Here is a 26039-nt window from a genome sequence, read left to right as displayed (position 1 = left end):
AAACCGGTCCTGACAACCTTGGTATCAGAGCCAGGCTGACTGTAGGAAGCCACTAGGTGCGATCGCTAATTGGTTATTAGCGTAATAAGTGATATTTTAACATTTTGCAAATGTAGCAACTTTCTGTTAGTCATCATAAATTTATGATTTGACTATTCGGAATTTTTGTCTACCTTTGTAGATGGCTGGCAGCGACTGTGAGTCACAAGTGTTCGCCAATGTACCTGAGGGGTTTATCAAGCTTCTCGTCTCCATCACCAAGGTCGCGATCGGGCCATCGGCTCGTCCGGAGTTCACACTCTACCAGCACAAGATCAGCGACAGCGTGCCTATGCACCAGGCCGCGGTGCAATTCAAGGGAGGACGTTCTGAGTCATGCCACTTCAGATGACTGCCCGTGAGGCGATAGCTCGTCTCCGGGATGCCCTCCCTTCGATGAGGGCTCGTCGCTACCGCTACCTCCCTTGCCACGTGTCATACACTTGTCACTATGCATTCGCTTGCGCTAGGGGAGAGAGAGATGAGGCTATTGAAATGTTGGTTGAGTATCTCAAAGCTCTTGAGGCAGCTTTTGATAACCCCGTGGACGACTTTGTGGCTGCTCGTATGGACTTAGTTCAGGGCTGTTCCGCCAACAGGAGGGAGCTCCTCCATACAGCACCACCACTGACTTACGTCTCGTCCTCAGCGTCCTATACATCTGCCATCTTAGCCACCGCTTGCCGCCTGCCTACCACTAAAGAGTTTGACCAAGTCATTGCTCCTACTCCAGTCAGTGCTGCACCACCTGCCGCGCCCGCACCAGCTCCTCAGCCCAGTACTTCGCGCCTAGAGCCTATTAGTGAGGAGGAGGTTGAGTCTCCAGCATCACTGGGTCTTACCCTCGGCAGGCCGAGGGAAGTTTTTACCATCTCCGACTGAGTGCGCCTAGCAGCCGTGCGATGTACCAGCTTGTATGATATGTTTATATGTATATAGGTTTGGTGAGAAGTAGTTTGTGTGCGCATCATGTAGGAACCCGGAGAAGTGCACTAGCCTAAATAACATGTCAGGAATGTGTACGCACATCCTGAGTGATGTATTGTATAATTACGGCTTGCGTGTAAGATATGTACTGAGCGGTCCTTCTCCATGCGCAATCAAGTATTTTCTTGAAAAATCTTGGAGTTTTTTTTTGAAATTCCGCCTTTGTAAAATTATTTGTTTTTGCCACTTAGTTTTTCTCATGAATTCTGCAAAAATACCCCAGAGTGGAAAATGCCTCGTCCCTGGACTCGTTCCATGCCAAGTCCGCCAGAAGAAAATTATGGTACCCAGACAAGTAACAATTTCACACAGGGGCAGTCAAGTCAGCAAGGCAGTGAAGCAACATTTTCTCAAGTATGCCGCCTTTATGAGCAAAGCCAGCAGCAGCATCAAGAAATGATGAACCATGTTATCAATATGGGAAATCACCGTGAACCATATCAGCAGCATTCCAAATTGTCTGAACTACAAAAGACACGTCCCCCAATGTTCTCTCACACTGATAGACCTCTTGAGGCCGATGATTGGCTTCGAGACATTGAAAGGAAATTAATTATTGCACAATGTTCGGACCGTGAGAAGGTACTTTATGCACCTCACTACCTCACTGGAGCAGCTGCATCATGGTGGGAAAATTTCCTACACGTGCACCGCAATGAAAATAACATCACCTGGGAAGAATTTAAAGAAGGTTTTCGTGGGGCGCACATTCCCAAAAGCATTATGAGGATCAAGAAAAGGGAGTTTGATGACCTCAAGTAGAGAAGCATGATAGTGACTGAGTACAATAGTCAGTTTACTCAATTATCTTGTTATGCCAGCGAAGAGCATATGACTGAAAATAAAAAGATGGAAAAATTTCTGGAGGGTCTGGCACCAACACTTAAATGCCAGCTGGTAGTACACACCTTTCTGGATTTCAAAACACTTGTGGACAAAGCTATTACATTGGAAAATGAGCGCCGCAGCTTGGAGGATTTTCGCAAGCGCAAAAGGGACAAGACTACTCATGCTTGCAACAACCGGAACAAGACTGATTTTCAGAAAATTGGAGCGAACAAATCCTCAACCATTGTTCCATGCCCAAGCAAAAAATTTCATGCAAGGGACAAGGATTTTACATATCACCCAGGTGTTACTTGCTACACTTGTGGAGAGGAAGGACACTATGCCAAACAGTGCCCAAAGCCAAGAAACTCGGCCCCCAAGCCAAATAACAGTGGAAATAATTCAACACCCAAGCATAACAACTTCAACCCCGATAACAATCACAAGAAGGGTCACTTGAGCCATGTGACCAAGGAGGAAGCACAAAATGCCCCGGATATCGTACTCGGTATGTTCCCTGTCAACACAATACCTGCCACGGTTTTGTTTGATTCTGAAGCTTCTCACTCGTTCATTTCAAAGAAATTTGCTTTGCAACATGATTTTTCGATGCCCTTGGAAAAATCCATGACCATCAAGTCCCTCGGGATTAAGCAAATCACTCAGAGTTACTGCCAAGGTGTGGTTATTGAGATTGAGGGACTAAAGTTTCAGGAAAACCTCATTGTATTGGAAAATAAGGGACTGGATGTTATCCTAGGAATGGACTAGTTGACCACCAACAAGGGATTTATCGACTGCTTCAATCGGACTGTAATTCTTACTCATCATCACGGGAAGACGATAAAAATTGCAGCTCAAGAAAGACCAATATCATGGAAACCAAGGTTTAATAAGGTGGACATTTCAGTGTTAAGAAAAGTTCCAGTGGTGTGTGAGTTCCCTGACGTATTTCCCGAAGAACTACCAGGCATGCCACCAGACCGGGAAATAGAGTTCATCATTGAACTAGCACCTGGAAGCACCCCCATTTACAAGAAACCCTATAGAATGGCACCCTCCGAGTTGGTAGAATTAAAGAAGCAAATAAAAGAATTACTGGACAAAGGATTTATACGGGCCAGCTCCTCACCTTGGGGTTCACCAGTATTATTTGCCAAGAAAAAGGATGGGACACTGAGATTATGTATAGACTATCGAGCACTCAACATGGTCACCATCAAAAACAAATATCCGATGCCACGGATAAATGATTTATTTGACCAGCTCGCACAAGCCAAGGTTTTCTCAAAAATTGATTTAAGGTCGGGGTATCATCAATTAAAAGTACGGACAGAAGATATCCCTAAGACCGCATTCACCTCCAGATACGGATTATATGAATTTACAGTAATGCCGTTTGGACTGACAAACGCCCCCGCATATTTTGTCCACCTCATGAACAAAGTGTTTATGAAATTTATGGACAAATTTGTTGTGGTGTTCATTGATGATATTCTGGTATACACTAAGACACCAGAAGAACATGCTGAACATCTCAGAATTGTACTGGGAGAATTAAAGAAACATCAATTATACACCAAATTCAGCAAATGTGAATTTTGGTTAAGACAGGTTGGTTTTGTAGGCCACGTATTGACCCAAGAAGGTGTTGCCGTGGACCCAGAAAAAGTCAAGGCCGTACTTGGGTGGAAACCACCAGCCAACGTAACAGATGTATGAAGTTTCCTGGGGATGGCTGGATATTACCGAAGGTTTATTGAGGGGTTCTCCACCATAGCAAAATCAATGACACGGTTACTCAAGAAGGATAAGAAATTTGTATGGACTGAAGCTTGCGAGAAAAGTTTCCAAGAACTCAAAAGGAAATTAACAACAACACCAGTATTGGTTGTACCAGACATACACAAAAGTTTTGAAGTATATTGTGACGCATCCCGGGAGGGCCTCGAATGCGTACTAATGCAAGAAGGCAAAGTAGTCGCATACGCTTCCAGGCAACTACGAAAGCATGAAGAAAATTATCCTACTCATGACTTGGAATTGGCAGCAGTCATTCATGCACTCAAAGAGTGGAGGCACTTTTGCTTGGAAATCGTTGTGAAATATATATACAGACCATAAAAGCCTGAAATATATTTTCACACAACCAGAACTCAATTTACGACAACGGCGCTGGTTGGAATTAGTGAAAGATTATGATGTTGGCATTCACTACCATCCAGGAAAGGCGAATGTAGTGGCAGATGCTCTTAGTCGAAACCCCAGCTCGGGCAACGACAGTCTACAGAACTTGAGACCTGAATTTCAGCAGGAGTTTGCCAAACTCAACTTGGTGATGGTGACTGAAGGCAATGTGTCAAATTTGGAAATACAACCCACCCTAATGGAACAGATTAAGAAGGCTCAGCATGGACACCCCAGTATCGAAGGCATAAAAAGAAAAGTGAGTCTGGGCAAGGCTTCAGAATTCGTCGTAGACGATAAGGGAATATTATGGTACGGAGACAGACTTTGCGTACCAAATATAGAGGACCTCAAACAGCAAATTATAGCCGAAGGCCACACTGCTCCATATTCAATCCACCCTGGAGGAACCAAAATGTACAAGGACATTCAGGAAATTTTTTGGTGGCATGGTATGAAGAGGGATATAGCCACATTCATTGCATGTTGTGATTCATGTCAGCGCATTAAAGCCGAGCACCAAAAACCAGTAGGACTATTACAGCCAAACATGATACCTGAGTGGAAGTGGGACGAAATTGGAATGGATTTTATTGTCGGACTACCTCGGTCATGACACGGAAATGATGCCATATGGGTCATCACAGATAGATTAACTAAGGTGGCACATTTCATCCCAATAAAGACAACCCACACCACTCAGAAGCTTGCCAAACTTTATCTCTCCTGTATAGTTTTTCTGCATTGAATTCCAAAGACTATAATATCCAACAGAGGCACTTAATTCGTCTCTAGATTTTGGGATCATTTACAACAAGCTCTGGGAACTCAACTAGTATTTAGTACAGCATACCACCCCCAGACTGGAGGACAAACCAAACGTGTGAACCAAATTCTAGAGGACATGCTAAGAGCATGTGTTCTCACCTATGGGACTAGTTGGGAAGAAAGCTTGCTGTATGCCGAGTTCGCATCCAACAACAGTTACCAAGCTAGTCTACAAATGGCACCTTTTGAAGCCTTGTACGGGCGAAGATGCCGTACCCCATTAAATTGGTCAAAAACAGGAGACAGTCGTATCTTCGGCCCAGACATGCTCAAGGAAGCTGAGGAGAAAGTTAGACTAATCAGGGATCGACTCAAGACAGCCCAGAGCCGACAAAAGAGTTATTATGATCAAATCATCGTGAAGTCAGCTTTGAACCCGGTGAATATGTGTACCTACAAGTATCTCCTATGAGGGGCCTGCAACGATTCAAAGTTAAAGGAAAGCTAGCACCATGGTTTATTGGACCCTTCTGTGTGATTGCACGAAGAGGCACAGTGGCCTACTATCTAGACCTACCCGAAGAACTGTCAGACGTCCACGACGTGTTCCACGTCTCACAGTTGAGGAAATGTGTAAGCAACCCAGAAAAGCATGTATCTCACGATAACATTGACATGCAACCAGACCTCACCTACACGGAATGTCCAATAAAAATATTGGAGGAGTCTGAAAGAAGGACCTGTCAGAAAACAATTAAGTTTTTCAAGGTCCAGTGGAGTAATCACACCGAGGATGAAGCAACATGGGAAAGAGAGGATTTCCTTCGGGCAGAGTACCCACACCTATTTGAGGATCAGCTGAAATCTCGGGGACGAGATTTTTCCTAAGGGGGTAGGTGTTGTAACACCCCAAAATTTTGGTTTTGATTTTTATGAACTTCTTTATTTGATTTAAAGAAGGTCACTTGAATTTTTCAAAAAAAGGGGCTCATCTTCTCAAATCTTCTTATGACAAATATTTCATGAGTTCTTCCCAATCTTGATTTTTGGCCTTGAAGATTTTTCATCTTGTGTTGGCTCAACACAAATAACTTTGGAAGGTTTTTACAATTCCTTTTTATTAAAAAGAATTCCTATAAATTATGAATTTTATTCTTCCCCATTTAAAAATTACTCTCTTGCCATGACCTATGTTGAAAACTTTCTTCCAAAACCCACCTCCCCACTTTCGGTCAAGTCAAGCATCAAGTCCAGCAAAGTTCAACTTCCCCTAGATTTTAATTCTATTTATTTTAAACTCAAAATCTTTTTCTGCCATTTATTTGGACCTTAGTGATTTACAAAGGAACTACTAGATTTCCTTTGAGTTTTGGTTCCAAATAAATTCCTCTGGCTAGTCCTTAGTGTTCTCAACTTAGATACATCAAGATCTGCTAGTCCACAGTACAAATTTTTCAAAATTTGCTTGCTGCAAGTTTGGACCAGATTTGCCATTTTTGGTGAATTTCATTCTTTTTATTTTCCAAAAATTCTGAGATAATTCAGGCAGTCTCCAGATGCATCAAGAGATCACTTCACCAAGCTTCAGCTCTAGAAGAATTTTCCACGTGCATAAATCATTTCGTTGAACAGGTGGCCGACACTGTTCTTGTCAAGTTTCAGAAGTTCAGTGTTGGGTTCAGTCGTCAGTGTCGTTTTCGTCAGGGCTCTTCGTCAATCTCGCCAGTAGCTGCCTTGGATCGTTGCTCACTGCTCCTTCTTCTTATCCAATGTGCCGCACGGTTGTTTGGCCAGTCGCAAGCATCGGTGGCGACGTGTCACGTCAACTCCGGCGTCTTCCGCGGTGGCAGAACCGCCGTGGCGACCAGCAGGGGCCAGCCCTGCAGTACGGCGCCGTCCAGCACCACCCACACCACCAGGAGCCTCCGCGTGGCCGTGCTCTTCCCTGTGCGTGTTGCAGAACCGTCGCCGTGGCCTGAGAGGCATAGAGCACACTCTCTGCCGCCGACGATCCCGTGAGCTCCGTTCCGTCGAGGCCACGGGAGCAGGCCAAATCCGATCAAGCTTAGTTGCTGAATGGAACCAGTGAACCAATCCGAAGGTGCCCAGTCACCTAAACCTCCAGCCCGACCACTGCCTCGCCGTAATCTCTTGCTAGAGTGATCCCGTTCTCGGCAACTGCCTCGGGCCGGCTGTAAATAGAGGCCCCGAGCTCGCCTTCGACCCAGCACCACCCCTCCACCTCACCAGAGCCGCGCCCAGCAGCTAGAAGGACCTCGAGGAGGCCTTCTTCCCCAACTCCGGCCGCCACGACCCGCTCTGGTAGCCAGCTTGATTCACTTGATTCCTTGCATAGCTCTAGCTCAAACTTGGGGAGGAACCTCCTAGTGCACCCACTCCCCTAACCCGCGCTTCAATTTTGCGTTTGCAGCCCTCTTCGGAGGGATCCATCCTCGACCGAACCGCCGTCCGCCGGAGTGGAAGCCGCCGTCGGCGTGGTGCTCACCGACGACCAAATCCACCACCCACCGACGCGGAATTGTCCCGTGAGTGCAACCATACCCTTGCCCTCCTCTGGATCACCGTCGATCGTCGCCGGCGATCATCGTTTGCTTCGGCCGGTGGTGGGATTTTGAACCTGACATGCGGGACCCCCTCGCCAGCCTCTCCTCTTTTATTCGAAACGTTGTCTGAAAGCGCCTTTGGGCAAAGTACGTTTTCCCTTTGGGTTGGCGTATTTCCAACTGAAACGTTTTCTGTTTTTTTAAACTAGCCCTTGGAAAGTTTCTGTTTCATCACAGATTAGTCCCTGGACTAAAACCTTAATAACTTTTAAACAGAAGATGATTTTGAGTTGATTCTTTTTCTGTCATCTTTATTTTTCTATATAGTTTTTTATCATATTTATTTGAAAAATATTTGGAACAATTTTTATGCATGTACGGTATTTACGTTAGTATCCGATTTCTCTTATAACGTAGATACCGAAGGAGGTGACGGAGCTGCAAACTTCGCCGAGCTAGACTCCGACTACTCCGAACCAGGCAAGCATGTTTGAACCTTTGATATGATGAGTGTTTTTCATGATTGCTTAAGTGGTTTTCTCATGACATGTTTATATAAGCATTTGTGAATGTTATATTTCATGCAAGCAAGCTGCAAGTGAGCTTCGAAATTCGATGTGTTCATATGATGGTGAGATAACCTGATCATGTGGTGGCATGATAGGTTGCAAGCTGGTATTGTTGAAGCATGCCAGTTTTATATCAACTGTTTAACTCCAGTATTAACGTGGATCAAGTCTTGTTCCCGTTGTCCCCTTCCGTGCTACCACATGTTTTCTGCAAAGAATACTGTTTAGTAAGTTGCAAACCTCTTTCCTTGTACACACCAAATAGAGGGGTCGTGACGAGGGTTCCATGGCCCTGGATTAAAGCCCGTCATCCGGTCAGGGGGCATGGGTGTTTCCGCTTGGGACCGAGAGGGGGGCACCCCTTAGAGCGCGCGATATAAATTTGATCCCATGCTATTCGAGGTTGTAGCCTCCCCGTCTTAGAGTTTTTCTTGAACGTTGCCTAGGGTGATTCCTGGCGGCGGAATGTGGAATGGGTGTGTATTGGTTAGATGTGTTTCTCCTAAAATACCGTAAACGGAACTAGTCCTTTGTGACTACTAAAATCCGTTGGCTGTGGTTAAAGAGTACAAACTCTGCAGAGTTAAAACCATTCGAGTAACCATGTCCATGGTCAAGGACTTTCATCAACATATTAGTGTCAATCTCAGTATCAGTCTCAGTGTCAGTCTCAGTGACAGTCTCCGGAGAATAAGCATGAAACTGAGAGAGGTAAACCTCACCGAATGTTATTCCTGTGGATGGACTAACCAGTTTATTATCATGTACCAAGTATTCCGTGGAATGATATTACCTTCATGAGCTACTTGAATTCGAATGATGAGATATAAGCCCTTTATGTGATGTCGCTCAGACGTCCGACTGTGGCATTCTTGTTATTTACTTTGATATAAGCCCTTTATGTGATGTCGCTTAGACGTCCGACTGTGGCATTCTTGTTATTTACTTTGATATAAGCCCTTTATGTGATGTCGCTCAGACGTCCGACTGTGGCATTCTTGTTATTTACTTTGATATAAGCCCTTTATGTGATGTCGCTTAGACGTCCGACTGTGGCATTCTTGTTATTTACTTTGATATAAGCCCTTTATGTGATGTCGCTTAGACGTCCGACTGTGGCATTCTTGTTATTTACTTTTTATATAAGCCATTTATGTGATGTCGCTCAGACTCCGACTGCGGCATCCTTGTTATTTACTTTCATTATAAGCCCTTTTCGAGATGTCGCTTAGACTTCCGACTGTGGCACGTACTGGTCATTTACGTTTCAATATAAGCCCTTTATGTGGTGTCGCCCTGACACCCGACTGCGGCATGTTAAGCTATTTTTCCTTTCGAGGCGTCGCTTCAGACACCCGATCAGTCTTCAACTATTTTATTGGGATTTCGGAAGGACTACCTCTTGACTTCCTTTTTATTTAACATGTAGTGCAAATTTATTATCCGTGTGCGCATTACTAGTCTGCTCATGTGCATCATGTTTGCATTTGTTATATCTTATGTCCAAACTGTCTTGTGAGTACATTCAAAGTACTCACCTGGCTTGTTGATTTGGCCAGATGTTGATGAAGGCGATCTTATGGATGAAGAGTACGATAGAGAGTCCGATGCCTAGAGGAGTCTCAGTCAGTCCCATGTGATCCTGGAGTTGGTCACTTGTATTATATACGCTTCCGCTACCCTAATAAAATCATCGAGCCTCACTCCGGCGCTTGATGAGCTGTAAGATTTTGGAGTCATGTCACCCACTTCACTGTGACATATCCACCACCACTTTTATTACGAGTCAGTAGTTATGCCACCATACCCTTTGTGTCATATCCGCATTTATGTATAATATCGGCGTGCTTGTAATACATTGTTGAGCAGCCTTAGCTCAACCTTGTATAATATTTAGTACTTCTGGATTTCTGTATCAAGGATTTTTCTACCAGTAAGGAGGATTCTTCTATATTGGTCTGATATAATGCTCGGTTTTGCAATAAATGTTTTATTGGAAAACCGGTCCTGATAGTAATCTCTGGAAGCATTGGTTAGTCCATTATAAAAGATATCAAGTATTTCATTTTTCTTAAGAGGATGATCAGGCAAAGCATTAAGTAATTGGAGAAGCCTCCCCAAGCTTGTGGGAGACTCTCTTCTTTAATTTGCACAAAATTATATATATCCCTTAAAGCAGCTTGTTTCTTATGAGCCGGGAAATATTTAGCAGAGAAGTAATAAATCATATCCTAGGGACTACGCACACAACCAGGATCAAGAGAATTAAACCATATCTTAGCATCACCCTTTAATGAGAACAGAAATATTTGAAGGATATAAAAGTAATGAGTTCTCTCATTAGTAGTGAACAGGGTGGCTATATCATTTAATTTACTAAGATGTGCCACAACAGTTTTAGATTCATAGCCATGAAAAGGATCAGATTCAACCAAAGTAATTATATCAGGATCAACAGAGAATTCATAATCCTTATCGGTAACACAGACATGTGAAGTAGCAAAAGCAGGGCCAGGTTTCATTCTAGCATTTAGAGATTGCTTGTTCCATTTAGCTAATAACCTCTTAAGTTCGTATCTATCTTTGCTAGCTAAAATAGCTAAAGAAGCTTCTTGATCAAAAACATAACCCTCAGGAATAATAAGTGATTCTTCATCATCACTTTCATCAGTATTATCAGATTCAATATTTTCAATCTCTCTAGCCCTAGAAAGTTGTTCATCAAGAAATTCACCAAGTGGCACAGTAGTATCAAGCATAGAAGTAGTTTCATCATAAGTATCATGTATAGCAGAAGTGGCTTCATCGATAACATGCGACATATCAGAACGAATAGCAGAAGCAGTTTTAGGTGTCGCAAGCTTACTCAAAACAGAAGGTGAATCAAGTGCAGAGCTAGATGGCAGTGCCTTACCTCCCCTCGTAGTTGAGGGATAAATCTTGGTTCTTGGATCTTTCAAGTTCTTCATAATGATAAGCAGATATAAATCCCAAGTGACTCAAAGAATAGAGCTATGCTCCCCGGCAACGGTGCCAAAAAATAGTCTTGATAATCCACAAGTATAGGGGATCACAACAGTTTTTGAGGGTAAAGTATTCAACCCAAATTTATTGATTCGACACAAGGGGAGCCAAAGAATACTCTCAAGTATTAGCAGCTGAGTTGTCAATTCAACCACACCTGGAAACTTAGTATCTACAGCAAAGTATTTAGTAGCAAAGTAATATGATAGTAGTGGTAACGGTAACAAAAGGTAACAGTAGTAAAAGTAATGTTTTTGGTATTTTGTAGTGATGATAGCAATAGCAACATGAAAGTAAATAAGCGAAGAACAATATATGGAAAGCTCGTAGGCAATGGATCAGTGATGGAATGCTGGATGCGGTTCATCATGTAACAGTCATAACCTAGGGTGACACAGAACTAGCTCCAGTTCATTGATGTAATGTAGGCATGTATTCCGAATATAGTCATATGTGCTTATGGAAAAGAACTTGCATGACATCTTTTGTCCTACCCTCCCATGGCAGCGGGGTCCTTACGGAAACTAAGGGATATTAAGGCCTCCTTTTAATAGAGTAGCAGAACAAAGCATTAACATATAGTGAATACATGAACTCCTCAAACTACGGTCATCACCGGTAAGTATCCCGATTATTGTCACTTTGGGGTTAACGGATCATAACACATAATAGGTGACTATAGACTTGCAAGATAGGATCAAGAACACTCATATATTGATGAAAACATAATAGGTTCAGATCTGAAATCATGGCACTCGGGCCCTAGTGACAAGCATTAAGCATAGCAAAGTCATAGCAACATCAATCTCAGAACATAGTGGATACTAGGGATCAAACCCTAACAAAACTAACTCGATTACATGATAGATCCCATCCAACCCATCACCGTCCAGCAAGCCTACGAAGGAATTACTCACGCACGGCGGTGAGTATCATGAAATTGGTGATGGAGGATGGTTGATGATGACGATGGCGACGGATTCCCCTCTCCGGAGCCCCGAACGGACTCCAGATCAGCCCTCCTGAGAGGTTTTAGGGCTTGGCGGTGGCTCCGTATCGTAAAACATGATGAATTCTTCTCTCTGTTTTTTTCTCCCCGAAACACAATATATAGAGTTGGAGTTAGAGTCGGAGAGGCACCAGGGGGCCCATGAGGTAGGGGGCACGCCCTAGGGGGGCAGGCGTGCCCCCACCCTCGTGGACAAGTGGTAGGACCCCTGGCCTTCATCTTTTGCAGGTATTTTTTATATTTTCCAAAAAGTTGCTCCGTGAAGTTTCAGGTCATTCCGAGAACGTTTGTTTCTGCACATAAATAACACCATGGTAATTCTGCTGAAAACATCGTCAGTCCAGGTTAGTTCCATTCAAATCATGCAAGTTAGTGTCCAAAACAAGGGCAAAAGTGTTTGGAAAAGTAGATACGACGGAGACGTATTAGACGCTGGCTTTAAGGTCGTCTGGATGGGAGAATTATCCCTTGACATATGAGGGGATAAAATATGCTGCCCTCGATGCCCGTGTGAGTTTTGAGATAGCTGCAAGGTCCAGAGAGCTTGTTGCGAAGCCGTCTCCCACAGAAAATGAGAACAACAACAAGAAGAAGATGTTGCACCAGCAGTAGGGCATTATGGATGGATGAACTATTTCGTCTCTTGTAAAAAAATTATTCCCTCTCTGTGTATATTGATATAGATGGACTATTTCGATGGTGTGCATGTCTTTGGAACAAGTAGTAGCATGGGTCCACTTGACTATAAGGAACTATTTATCAGCCTAGCTTTCTCTACTACTCCTTCCAGTGATCGGTATGCAATGCATGTGTCCGTAGACATGACAACTTGTCCATGGAAGTTCAACTGTGGCGACCATCACGTCTGATCCACTGCCACTCGCGATTCCCACGACACCGCTCCAACCCACGACACCACGTCCCCCGACGTGCGCCTCACCCCTCTCGGTTGCACCGCCCCTCTGCCTTTACATGCATGACATGTGGGCCAACTGAAATGCGGCGAGCATCAAGTTTCTACCACAGCCACACGCGATTCCCACGACGCCGCTTGAACCCATGACACCACACGTCCCCCGACCTGTGGCTCACCCCTCTCCGCCCCATTGCCCCTCTGCCTTCGAGAGCATTACATGTGGACCAGCCACCTATCGGGTCCACATGTTATTGACTCAAAGGCAGGTGCCGTAAGGCGCTGAAGCTCAGACCCGAGGGCCCCGAGAGGTAAATGTAACTCCTGCGCCAGGCCTTGTGGTGCTACCATTGCACGAACTCGTGCCAAACTCGAGATTTGTTTCTTTACTATACATGCACGCAACGATTTAATGGACATTGCAATCTCAACATGTGATGGGAGCTCTAAATTTGAATTTGAAGCTTATAAAATGAAAAAAAATTCAAAACAAATAAACTAGGAGAGAGGGAGTATACCGTAGGATGTGTCCCATACGAAACAAGTCCCTTGGTTTGTCACCGCGAAGATGCGGTTAGAAAGGAGCACATCGTCTTTGTACTCATCCGACAACTAATCAGCCGCAGACAACATCGTCCACCTTTGACCGCCATGTGCAAGGTTCGTGCTATCTTCTTCAATCTCACTGTGGTTCCATCGTACCAATTCAGGCGGTGGCCCGTTGCATGGCTGATCCCAATGTTGGACAAAGGTTCTACGGGAACGGTGTCACCGTTGTAAATGTTGTGCAAATTGATGCTGGTACCCTCCCGTACATATGAAAGCCAATCTCCACTCGCACCGAGCCTAACCTGTGAAACAATGGGTAGGGGGAGAATTAGGAAATGGACATGGAAGTAGTCTTTAGAATGCATTTACTACGTGATCAAACTCATCTTACCTGCTCATCGGACAAAATCCGAGTGCCCCTGAATGTCGGCATCTCAAGGGGCGTCAACTTGCAACTACGGCCACGCCGCGCTGGAGAGACCCCCATGAAGGAAATATGCCCTAGAGGCAATAATAAAGTTGTTATTTATATTTCCTTATATCATGATAAATGTTTATTATTCATGCTAGGATTGTATTAACCGGAAACTTAGTACATGTGTGAATACATAGACAAACAGTGTCACTAGTACGCCTCTACTTGACTAGCTCGTTGAATCAATGATGGTTATGTTTCCTAACCATAGACATGAGTTGTCATTTGATTAATGAGATCACATCATTGGAGAATGATGTGATTGACTTGACCCATCCGTTAGCTTAGCACGATGATCGTTTAGTTTGTTGCTATTGCTTTCTCCATAACTTATACATGTTCCTGTGACTATGAGATCATGCAACTCCCGAATACCGGAGGAACACTTAGTGTGCTTTCAAACATCACAACATAATTGGGTGACTATAAAGATGCTCTACAAGTGTCTCTGACGGTGTTTGTTGAGTTGGCATAGGTCGAGATTAGGATTTGTCACTCCGAGTATCGGAGAGGTATCTCTAGGCCCTCTCAGTAATGCACATCACGATAAGCCTTGCAAGCAATGTGACTAATGAGTTAATTATGGGATGATACATTACGGAACGAGTAAAGAGACTTGTCGGTAACGAGATTGAACTAGGTATTGAGATACCGACGATCGAATCTCGGGCAAGTAACATACCGATGACAAAGGGAACACCGTATATCATTATGCGGTTTGCCCGATAAAGATCTTCATAGAATATGTGTGAGCCAATATGAACATCCAGGTTCCGCTATTGGTTATTGACCGGAGACGTGTCTCGGTCATGTCTACATAGTTCTCGAACCCGTAGGGTCCGCACGCTTAACGTTCGGTGACGATCGATATTATGAGTTTATGTGTTTTGATGTACTGAAGATAGTTCGGAGTCCCGGATATGATCACGGACATGACGAGGAGTCTCGAACTAGTCAAGACATAAAGATTGATATATTGGATGACTATATGCGGACACCTGATGAGTTCCGGAGGTCACCGGATAATTATCGGAGTGCTGGGGGGGGGTTATCGGAACCCCCGAGGGGAACTAATGGGCCACATGGGCCTTAGTGGAGAGAGATAGGGCCGACCAAGGCAGGGCCGCACGCCCCCTCCCCTCTAGTCCGAATTGGACTAGGGAAGGGGGAGGGCGCCCCCCTTTCCTTCTCTTCTCTCCCTCTCCTTCCTTCCCCCTTCCTCCTCCTAGTAGGACTAGGAAAAGGGAGTTCTACTCCTACTAGAAGGAGGACTCCTCCTCTCCTGGCGCGCCCCAAGGGCCGGTCGGCCTCCCCTCTTGCTCCTTTATATACGGGGGCAGGGGGCACCCTAGAACACACAAGTTGATCATTGATCCCTTAGCCATGTGCGGTGCCCCCTTCCACCATAATCCACCTCGGTCATATCATCGTAGTGCTTAGGCGAAGCCCTGCGACGGTAGCATCATCATCACCATCATCACGCCATCGTGCTGACAAAGCTCTCCCTCGACACTCAGTTGGATCGAGAGTTTGTGGGACATCGCCGAGCCAAACGTGCGCAGATCGCGGAGATGCCATACTTTCGGTACTAGGATCGGTCGGATCATGAAGACGTACGACTACATCCACCGCGTTGTCATAACGCTTCCGCTTACGGTCTACGAGGGTACGTGGACAACACTCTTCCCCTCTCTTTGCTATGCATCACCATGATAGATCTTGCGTGTGCATAGCATTTTTTTTGAAATTACTGCGTTCCCCAACAGTGGCATCCGAGCCAGGTCTATTCATAGATGCTATATGCACGAGTAGAACACAAAGGAGTTGTGGGCGTAGGTATATACATATTGCTTGCCATCACTAGTTGATTCTTGATTCAACAGTATTGTTGGATGAAGCGGCCCAAACTGACATTACGCATACGCTTATGCGAGACTGGTTCTATCGATGTGCTTCGCACACAGGTGGCTGGTGGGTGACAGTTTCTCCAACTTTAGCTGAATCGGATTCAATGAACAGGGTTCTTTCTGAAGATCAAAAAGCAATCACTATACCGCATTGTGGTTTTTGATTCGTATGTAAGAATGGTTCTTGCTCAGCCCGTAGCAACCACGTAAAACTTGCAACAACAAAGTAGATGACGTCTAACTTGTTTTTGCAGGGCATGTTGTGATGTGATATGGTCAAGATATGATGCTAAATTTTATTGTATGAGATGATTATGTTTTGTAACACAGTTATCGGCAACTGGCAGGAGCCATATGGTTGTCGCTTTATTGTATGAAATGCAATCGCCATGTAATTGCTTTACTTTATCACTAAGCGGTAGCAATAGTCATAGAAGCAATAGTTGGCGAGATGACAATGATGCTTCGATGGAGATCAAGGTGTCAAGCTGGTGACGATGGTGATCATGACGGTGCTTTGGAGATGGAGATCAAAGGCACAAGATGATGATGGCCATATCATATCACTTTGTAACATCCCAAATTTTCAATTTGGAATGTTATATATTAGATCATCAATGCATATCATATTTTATTTTGCATTTTGGTTGATCCTAGAAATTCTACGCAACTCAATGACCCACGGAGAGAGTTGGGGATTTCGTTATTTTCATATTTGAGTTTTCTCAAATTTTGAGAATAGGATCATTTGATTTTATTTATTTTATCATCAATTATTTCTATTACAAAAATATGAGAGAGGGAATAAAATGACTTTCCCAAAATAAAGAAATATTGAGGATTTAATAATAAAATCAAATAAGTTTTTATTTCGGAGTTTTTTGATGTTTTATTTGAATTTAGGAAAAATGTGCGTTTTTCAAAATTGCATTTAGGTCCCAAATAAATGTTCACCTTGTGCGGCTTGATTTTGGAAGCCCGAGAAAATTTATTTCGAAATTTTTGGAGTCTGTTTAGTATTTCTTTTTATTTTTCTTCCGAGCGGAATGATTTAAAAAAAACAAACCGACCTACGGGCCGTGTCCGACTAGGGTATATAAGCCGGGGCAGCCCACCCGGGGGAAACCCTAGCCCAGCCACCCGACCCCGCCCCAGCCGCCACCCGCGCCGCCGCCGCCCACCGCCGCCGCCGCCCGCTGGATTTTGCCGCCGAGGTTCGCCGCCGCCTCGACTTCTGTGCCATCGTTTAAAAAAAGTTCGGTTTTTGTCGGTTTTTTTAGTTTCGGTTTTTTTAAATAGATCGGTTTTTCCGGTTTATTTAAATAGCGAGCGTTCGTCCGTTCGTTCGTTCTAGGGAGCGTTCGTCATTTTTCTTTTTCTCGGATTAAATCCGCGATTTTTTTGATCGCGATTCCCGATCCGATTTTCGTTTTAGTATAACTTTTCGCTCGTTTATTGGAATCAGGCGATTCAAGCGCCTAGAGTTTCGTCTCGAAACCTTCTATCCGTTTAACCAACTTTAACAAGATTTTGCTACTGTAAAATTTGCCCTAGATCCAGATTACTAGAACGAAGTTGTTTTCTTTCGCCGTTTGACTTTCGTTGCTTCGTTCGATTTGATTCTTTTTGCCAACCGGAGTTCTTAAGTTGAACCTTCTGGTTAGATCTCTTATTTGAGTTTTACCTGTGCATTAGATGAGTACTTATTGTATGCTTGTTTTTTTGTCTGCGATAGAGTACCCGTAGTGCGCGACTTGTTACATCGAATCGTTAGGTTTCCCAGATCATCAGCAAGGCAAGTAACACTTTGATCATACCTTTTCTACTACCCAGTTTTATTGCATCAGATCAATCCTCACACATTGAATGATTAGGATCTAATTAAATTGTGGGATGGGAAGTAGATGAGGTAGTACCTAATACCTGTTTATTATCAAACCTTTGGGAGTTACTTCTACGTTTGCTTATTATGCCATGCTATGCTAGTAGACGTGGATTGGGTGAGTGATATCCATGACAGATGTGAGATTGTTAATTAATGGTTTATCTAAGGTGGCAACTTAAACACACATCTGGGTGGATTGAGGAACCTGGGTATTCTAGGACTTGCCTGTTTTCTTTTGGACCGCCACCAAGGCTCAAAGGGATCATGAGACTATTCATACTAGAAACTTCCGTGTGCAGCCACAAGCTATTATGGGCTCTAGCATAGTTGACTAAGTTGTGCGAACTCTTATAGTGGTAGACTAGCAGATGTAGGGGATGTAGGTGGTACGGTCTACCCGATCGTAAGGTGCTAGCGCTTCTGAAAGACTATGTCTCGGTCATCCGTCTTCTCAAACACCATGTAGTGCGAGAAATCAAACGGTGGTGATCGAGTCTTGTGGGGAAAAGTGTGCAAACCTCTGCAGAGTGTAATAAACAAACATGATTAGTCGTGTCCCCGGTTATGGACATCTTGAGTATCTAGTACCTGGATTTTCATATGAATCTAAACATGTTACTCTAAACTAATTTTGTTGGGTTATGTTTAATGATGATGTTTAATTGGGAATGAGAATGCTATCAACCATTCTCAATGTTTAACAACTACCATGATAGTAATTAAATTTATTCCTTTGTAGTAGGGAAAAATTGGCTTTTCGCAAAACAGTAACCATAGAGCTTTCCACCAGCCAAATATGCATATAGTATAGCTGTTTCATTCCATTATTCTCTATGTGTTACCTTGCCAGCATATTCCATGTGCTGACCCGTTTTCGGGCTGCAACATTAATGTTGCAGACTTTTCAGACAACGATTAAGGAGTTTTTAGGTCATGGTTCTATACTCAGTGATGTCGTTGGAGTTGATGGACTCACTTATCTTCCAAGCCTTCCGATGTTATCGTTTTTAGATGGCCTTAAGCCATATTTATTGTAATAAGTTCTCTTTTGAGACACTCGATGTAATAAGTGTGTGATTGCTACTCTGCTATAAATCCTCCGAGTACTGTGTGGTGTCAGCATTACTGATCCAGGGATGACACCGGAGCACAGAGATCAGACCGTTTGAGGTCTGGTCGCTACACACTTATATTGATTGCATGTGATGTTTATCCTTTATGCATCTTATTTTGCTTAGTTCGGCGGTAGCATTATAAGATGATCTCACACTGAATTTCCAGGTATAAGTGTTCTCCCTGAGTATGCACTGTTGCGACAGTTCGTCGTGCCGAGGCACCACGTGATGATCGGGTGTGATAAGCTCTACGTTCACATACAACGGGTGCAAGCCAGTTTTGCACACGCGAAATACTCGGGTTTAACTTGACGAGCCTAGCATATGCAGATATGGCCTCGGAACACTGAGACCGAAAGGTCGAGCGTGAATCATATAGTAGATATGATAAACATAGTGATGTTCACCATTGAAAACTACTCCATCTCATGTGATGACCGGACATGGTTTACTTGATATGGATCACATGATCACTTAGATGATTAGAGAGATGTCTATCTAAGTGGGAGTTCTTAAGTAATTTGATTAATTGAACTTGAATTTATCATGAACTTAGTACCTGATAGTATTTTGCATGTCTATGTTGTTGTAGATAGATGGCCCGTGCTATTGTTCCGTTGAATTTTAATGCGTTCCTAGAGAACGCTAAGTTGAAAGATGATGGTAGCAACTACACGGACTGGGTCCGTAACTTGAGGATTATCCTCATTGCCGCACAGAAGAATTACATCCTGGAAGCACCACTAGGTGACAAACCTGCTGCAGGAGCAACGCCAGATGTTGTGAACACCTGGCAGAGCAAAGCTGATGACTACTCGATAATTCAGTGTGCCATGCTTTACGTCTTAAACCGAGACTTCAAAGACGTTTTGAACATCATGGAGCATATGAGATGTTCTAGGAGTTGAAGTTAATATTTCAAGCAAATGCCCAGATTGAGAGATATGAAGTCTTCAATAAGTTCTACAGCTGCAAAATGGAGGAGAATAGTTTTGTCAGTGAACATATACTCAAAATGTCTGGGTACCACAACCACTTGACTCAGCTGGGAGTTAATCTTCCTGATGATAGTGTCATTGATAGAGTTCTTCAATCACTGCCACCAAGCCACAAGAGCTTCGTGATGAACTATAATATGCAAGGGATGGATAAGACGATTCCTGAGTTCTTCACAATGCTAAACACCGCGAAGGTAGAAATCAAGAAGGAGCGTCAAGTGTTGATGGTCAACAAGACCACCAGTTTCAAGAAAAAGGGTAAAGGGAAGAAGGGGAACTTCAAGAAGAACAGCAAGCCAGTTGCTGCTCAAGTAAAGAAACACAAGTCTAGACATTAGCCTGAGACTGAGTGCTTCTACTTCAAAGGGACTGGTTAGTGGAAGCGGAACTGCTTCAAGTGTTTGGCGGAGAAGAAGGATGGCAAAGTGAAAGGTATATTTGATATACATGTTATTGATGTGTACCTTACTAATGCTCGCAGTAGTGCCTGGGTATTTGATACTGGTTCAGTTGCTAACAGTTGCAACTCAAAACAAGGGCTATAGATTAAGCGAAGATTGGCTAAGGACGAGGTGACGATGCGCGTGGGAAATGGTTCCAAAGTCGATGTGATCGCCGTCGGCACGCTACCTCTACATCTACCTTCGGGATTAGTTTTAGACCTAAATAATTGTTATTTGGTGCCAGCGTTGAGCATGAATATTATATCTGGATCTTGTTTAATGCGAGACGGTTATTCATTTAAATCATAGAATAATGGTTGTTCTATTTATATGAGTAATATCTTTTATGGTTGATATGTCTCCAGCGTATCTATAATTTTTGATTGCTCCATGCTATATTATCTACTGTTTTGGACTATATTGGGCTTTATTTTCCACTTTTATATTATTTTTGGGACTAAATATTAACCGGAGGCCCAGCCCAGAATTGTTGTTTTTTTGCCTATTTCAGTGTTTCGAAGAAACGAAATATCAAACGGAGTCCAAACGGAATGAAACCTTCGGGAATATGATTTTCTCAGCGAATGTGATCCAGGAGACTTGGAACCTACGCCAAGGCATTAGAGAGGCGGTCACGAGGGTGGGGGGCGCCCCCCTAGGGCGCACCCCCTGCCTCGTGGGCCCCTCGGAGCTCCACCGACGTACTCCTTCCTCCTATATATACCTACGTACCCCCAAACGATCAGGACAGGAGCCAAAAACCTAGTTCCACCGCCGCAACTTTCTATATCCACAAGATACCATCTTGGGGCTTGTTCCGGAGCTCCGCCGGAGAGGGCCGTCATCACGGAGGGCTTCTACATCATCATAGCCTCTCCGATGAAGTGTGAGTAGTTTACCTCAGACCTTCGGGTCCATAGTTAGTAGCTAGATGGCTTCTTCTCTCTTTTTGGATCTCAATACAAAGTTCTCCCCCTCTCTTGTGAAGATCTATTCGGTGTAATCTTCCTTTTGCGGTGTGTTTGTTGAGACCGATGAATTGTGGGTTTATGATCAAGTCTATCTATGAATAATATTTGAATCTTCTCTGAATTCTTTTATGTATGATTGGTTATCTTTGCAAGTCTCCTCGAATTATCCGTTTGATTTGGCCAAATATATTGGTAGTTCTTGCCATGGGAGAAGTGCTTAGCTTTGGGTTCGATCTTACGGTGTCCTTTCCAGTGACAGAAGGGGCAGCAAGGCATGTATTGCATCGTTGCCATCGAGGATAACAAGATGGGGTTTATTTTATATTGCATGAATTTATCTCTCTACATCATGTCATCTTGCTTAAAGCGTTACTCTGTTTTCAACTTAATATTCTAGATGCATGCTGGATAGCGGTCGATGAGTGGAGTAATAGTAGTAGATGCAGAATCGTTTCGGTCTACTTGTCACGGACGTGATGCCTATATACATGATCATGCCTAGATATTCTCATAACTATGCTCAATTTTGTCAATTGCTCAATAGTAATTTGTTCACCCACCGTAGAATACTTATGCTCTTGAGAGAAGCCACTAGTGAAACCTATGGCCCCCGGGTCTATTCTCATCATATCAATCTCCATAACTTTAATCTTGTTTTGCTTTTTACTTTGCCTTTACTTTTTACTTTGCATCTCTATACCAAAAATATTATATCTATCAGATCTCACTCTCGTAAGTGACCGTGAAGGGATTGACAACCCGTAATCGCGTTGGTTGTGAGTAACTATCGTTTTGTGCAGGTACGAGGGACTTGAGCGTGGCCTCCTACTGGATTGATACCTTGGTTCTCAAAAACTGAGGGAAATACTTACGCTACTCTGATGCATCATCCCTTCCTCTTTGGGGAAAACCAACGCAAGCTCAAGAGGTAGCAAGAAGGATTTCTGGTGCCGTTGCCAGGGAGGTTAACACAAGCTCAAGAGGTAGCAATGGTCATGCACCCTTGATGTGTGGTCTATTTTTACTAAAATCTTGATAGTAGTGATACACATGTTCATAGTATTGAAGCCAAAAGATGCAGAGTTCATAATGATAGTGCAACTTATTTGTGGCACTGCCGTTTGGTCATATTGGTGTAAAGCGCATGAAGAAATTCCATTCTGATGGACTTCTGGAATCACTTGATTATGAATCACTTGGTACTTGCGAACCATGCCTCATGGGCAAGATGACTAAAACTCTGTTCTCCAGAACAATGGAGCGAGCAATAGAGTTATTGGAAATCATACATACTGATGTATATGGTCCAATGAACATTGAGGCTCGCGGCGGATATCATTATTTTCTCACCTTCACAGATGATTTGAGAAGATATCTGTATATCTACTTGATGAAACATAAGTCTGAAACATTTGAAAAGTTCAAAGAATTTCAGAGTGAAGTGGAAAATCATCGTAACAAGAAAATAAAGTTTCTATGATCTGATCATGGAGGAGAATATTTGAGTTACGAGTTTGATCTTCATTTGAAATAATGCGGAATAGTTTCGCAACTCACGCCACCCGGAACACCACATCGTAATGGTATGTCCGAACGCCCTAATCGTACTTTACTAGATATGGTGCGATCTATGATGTCTCTTACTGATTTACAACTATCATTTTGGGGTTATGCTTTAGAGACGGGTGAATTCATGTTAAATAGGGTACCATCTAAATCCGTTGAGACGACACCTTATGAATTGTGGTTTGGCAAGAAACCCAAGTTGTCGTTTCTTAAAGTTTGGGGCTGCGATGGTTATGAATCGGAGAAATGTGTCTTCATAGGATACCCAAAGGAGACTGTTGGGTAGACCTTCTATCACAGATTCAAAGGCAAGATATTCGTTGCTAAGAATGGATCCTTTCCAGAGAAGGAGTTTCTCTCAAAAGAAGTGAGTGGGAGGAAAGTAGAACTTAATGAGGTAATTGTACCTGGTCCCTTATTGGAAAGTAGTTCATCACTGAAATCAGTTCCAGTGATTCCTACACTATTAAGTGAGGAAGCTCATGATGATGATCATGAAACTTCTGATCAAGTTACTACCGAACCTCGTAGGTCAACCAGAGTGAGATCTGCACCAGAGTGGTACGATAATTGAAGGAAATATGACCTAGAGGCAATAATAAAGTTGTTATTTATATTTCCTTATATCATGATAAATGTTTATTATTCATGCTTGAATTGTATTAACCGGAAACTTAGTACATGTGTGAATACATAGACAAACAGAGTGTCACTAGTTTGCCTCTACTTGACTAGCTCGTTGAATCAATGATGGTTATGTTTCCTAACCACAGACATGAGTTGGCATTTGATTAACAGGATCACATCATCAGAGAATGATGTGATTTACTTGACCCATCCGTTAGCTTAGCACGATGATCGTTTAGTTTGTTACTATTGCTTTCGCCATAACAATACATGTTCCTATGACTATGAGATCATGCAACTCCCGAATACCGGAGGAACACTTTGTGTGCAACCAAATGTCACAACGTAACTGGGTGATTATAAAGGTGCTCTATAGGTGTCTCCGATGGTGTTTGTTGAGTTGGCATGGATCAAGATTATGATTTGTCACTCCGATTGTCGGAGAGGTATCTCTGGGCCCTCTCGGTAATGTACATCACAATAAGCCTTGCAAGCAATGTAGCTAATGAGTTAGGTACGGGATGTAGCATTATAGAACGAGTAAAGAGACTTGCCGGTAATGAGATTGAACTAGGTTTTGAGATACCGACGATCGAATATCAGGCAAGTAACATACCGATGACAAAGGGAACAACGTATATCGTTATGCGGTTTGACCGATAAAGATCTTCATAGAATATGTAGGAACCAATATGAGCATCCAGGTTCCGCTATTGGTTATTGACCGGAGACATGTATCGGTCATGTCTACATAGTTCTCCAACCCATAGGGTCCGCACGCTTAATGTTCGGTGACGATCAGTATTACGAGTTTATGTGTTTGTTTATACTGAAGTTAGTTCAGAGTCCCGGATTTGATCACGGACATAACGAGGAGTCTTGAAATGGTTGAGACGTAAAGATCGATATATTGGAAGCCTATGTTCGGACATCGGAATGGTTTCAGATGAAAACGGGAGAATACCGGAGCACCAGGAGGTTACCGGAACCCCCCGGGAGGTATATGGGCCTTATTGGTCCTTAGTGGGAGAGAGGGGAAAGGGGCAAAGGAGGGGGCACACCCCCCAAGCCCAATCCAAATTGGGAGGGGGCCGGCCCCCCTTTCCTTCCTCCTCCCTCCTCCTTCCTTCTCTCCTAAATCCAACAAGGCAAGGGGGGAATCCTACTCCCAGTGGGACTAGGACTCCCCTTGGGGCGCGCCTAGGAGGCCGACCCCCTCCCCCTCCTCCACTCCTTTATATACGAGGGAGGGGGAACCCCATAGACACAAGTTGATCATTGATCTTTAGCCGTGTGCGGTGCCCCCCTCCACCATAATCCACCTTGTTAATATCGTAGCGGTTCTTAGGCGAAGCCCTGTTCCGGTAGCAACATCATCACTGTCATCACGCCGTCGTGTTGACGAAGTTCTCCCTCGAAGCTCTACTGGATCGTGAGTTCGCGGGACGTCACCGAGCCGAACGTGTGCAGATCGTGGAGGTGACGTATCTTCGGTACTAGATCGGTCGATCATGAATACGTACGACTACATCAACTACGTTGTCATAACGCTTCCGCTTACGGTCTACGAGGGTACGTAGACGATACTCTCCCCTCTCGTTGCTATGCATCACCATGATCTTGCGTGTGTGTATGAATTTTTTTTGAAATTACTGCCTTCCCCAACAGTGGCATCTGAGCCAGGTCTATGCGTAGATGTTATATGCACGAGTATAACACAAAGGAGTTGTGGGCGTGGGTATATACATATTGCTTGCTGTCACTAGTTGATTCTTGATTCGGCGGTATTGTTGGATGAAGCGGCTCAGACCGACATTATGCATACGCTTACGCGAGACTGGTTCTACCGACGTGCTTCGCACACAGGTGGCTAGTGGGTGTCTGTTTATCCAACTTTAGTTGAATCAGATTCAATGAACATGGTTCTTTCTGAAGATCAAAAAGCAATCACTATACCACGTTGTGGTTTTTGATGCATAGGTAAGAACGGTTCTTGCTCAGCTCGTAGCAGCCACGTAAAACTTGCAACAACAAAGTAGAGGACGTCTAACTTGGTTTTGCAGGGCATGTTGTGATGTGATATGGTCAAGACATGATGCTAAATTTTATTGTATGAGATGGTCATGTTTTGTAATAGATTTATCGGCAACTGGCAGGAGCCATATGGTTGTCGCTTTATTGTATGAAATGCAATCGCCATGTAATTGCTTTACTTTATCACTAAGCGGTAGCAATAGTCGTAGAAGCAATAGTTGGCGAGATGACAACGATGCGTCGATGGAGATCAAGGTGTCAAGCCGGTGACGATGGTGATCATGACGGTGCTTTGGAGATGGAGATCAAAGGCACAAGATGGTGATGGCCATATCATATCACTTATATTGATTGCATGTGATGTTTATCCTTTATGCATCTTATTTTGCTTAGTTCGGCGGTAGCATTATAAGATGATCTCACACTGAATTTACAGGTATAAGTGTTCTCCCTGAGTATGCACTGTTGCGACAGTTCGTCGTGCCGAGACATCACGTGATGATCGGGTGTGATAAGCTCTACATTCACATACAACGGGTGCAAGCCAGTTTTGCACACGCGGAATACTCGGGTTAAACTTG

Source organism: Triticum urartu, chromosome 3A (genome assembly GCF_056163025.1).
Source record: "Triticum urartu cultivar PI428250 chromosome 3A, HENAU_Tu73, whole genome shotgun sequence".
Classification (NCBI taxonomy): Eukaryota; Viridiplantae; Streptophyta; class Magnoliopsida; order Poales; family Poaceae; genus Triticum; species Triticum urartu.
This window is presented reverse-complemented; position numbering follows the sequence as displayed.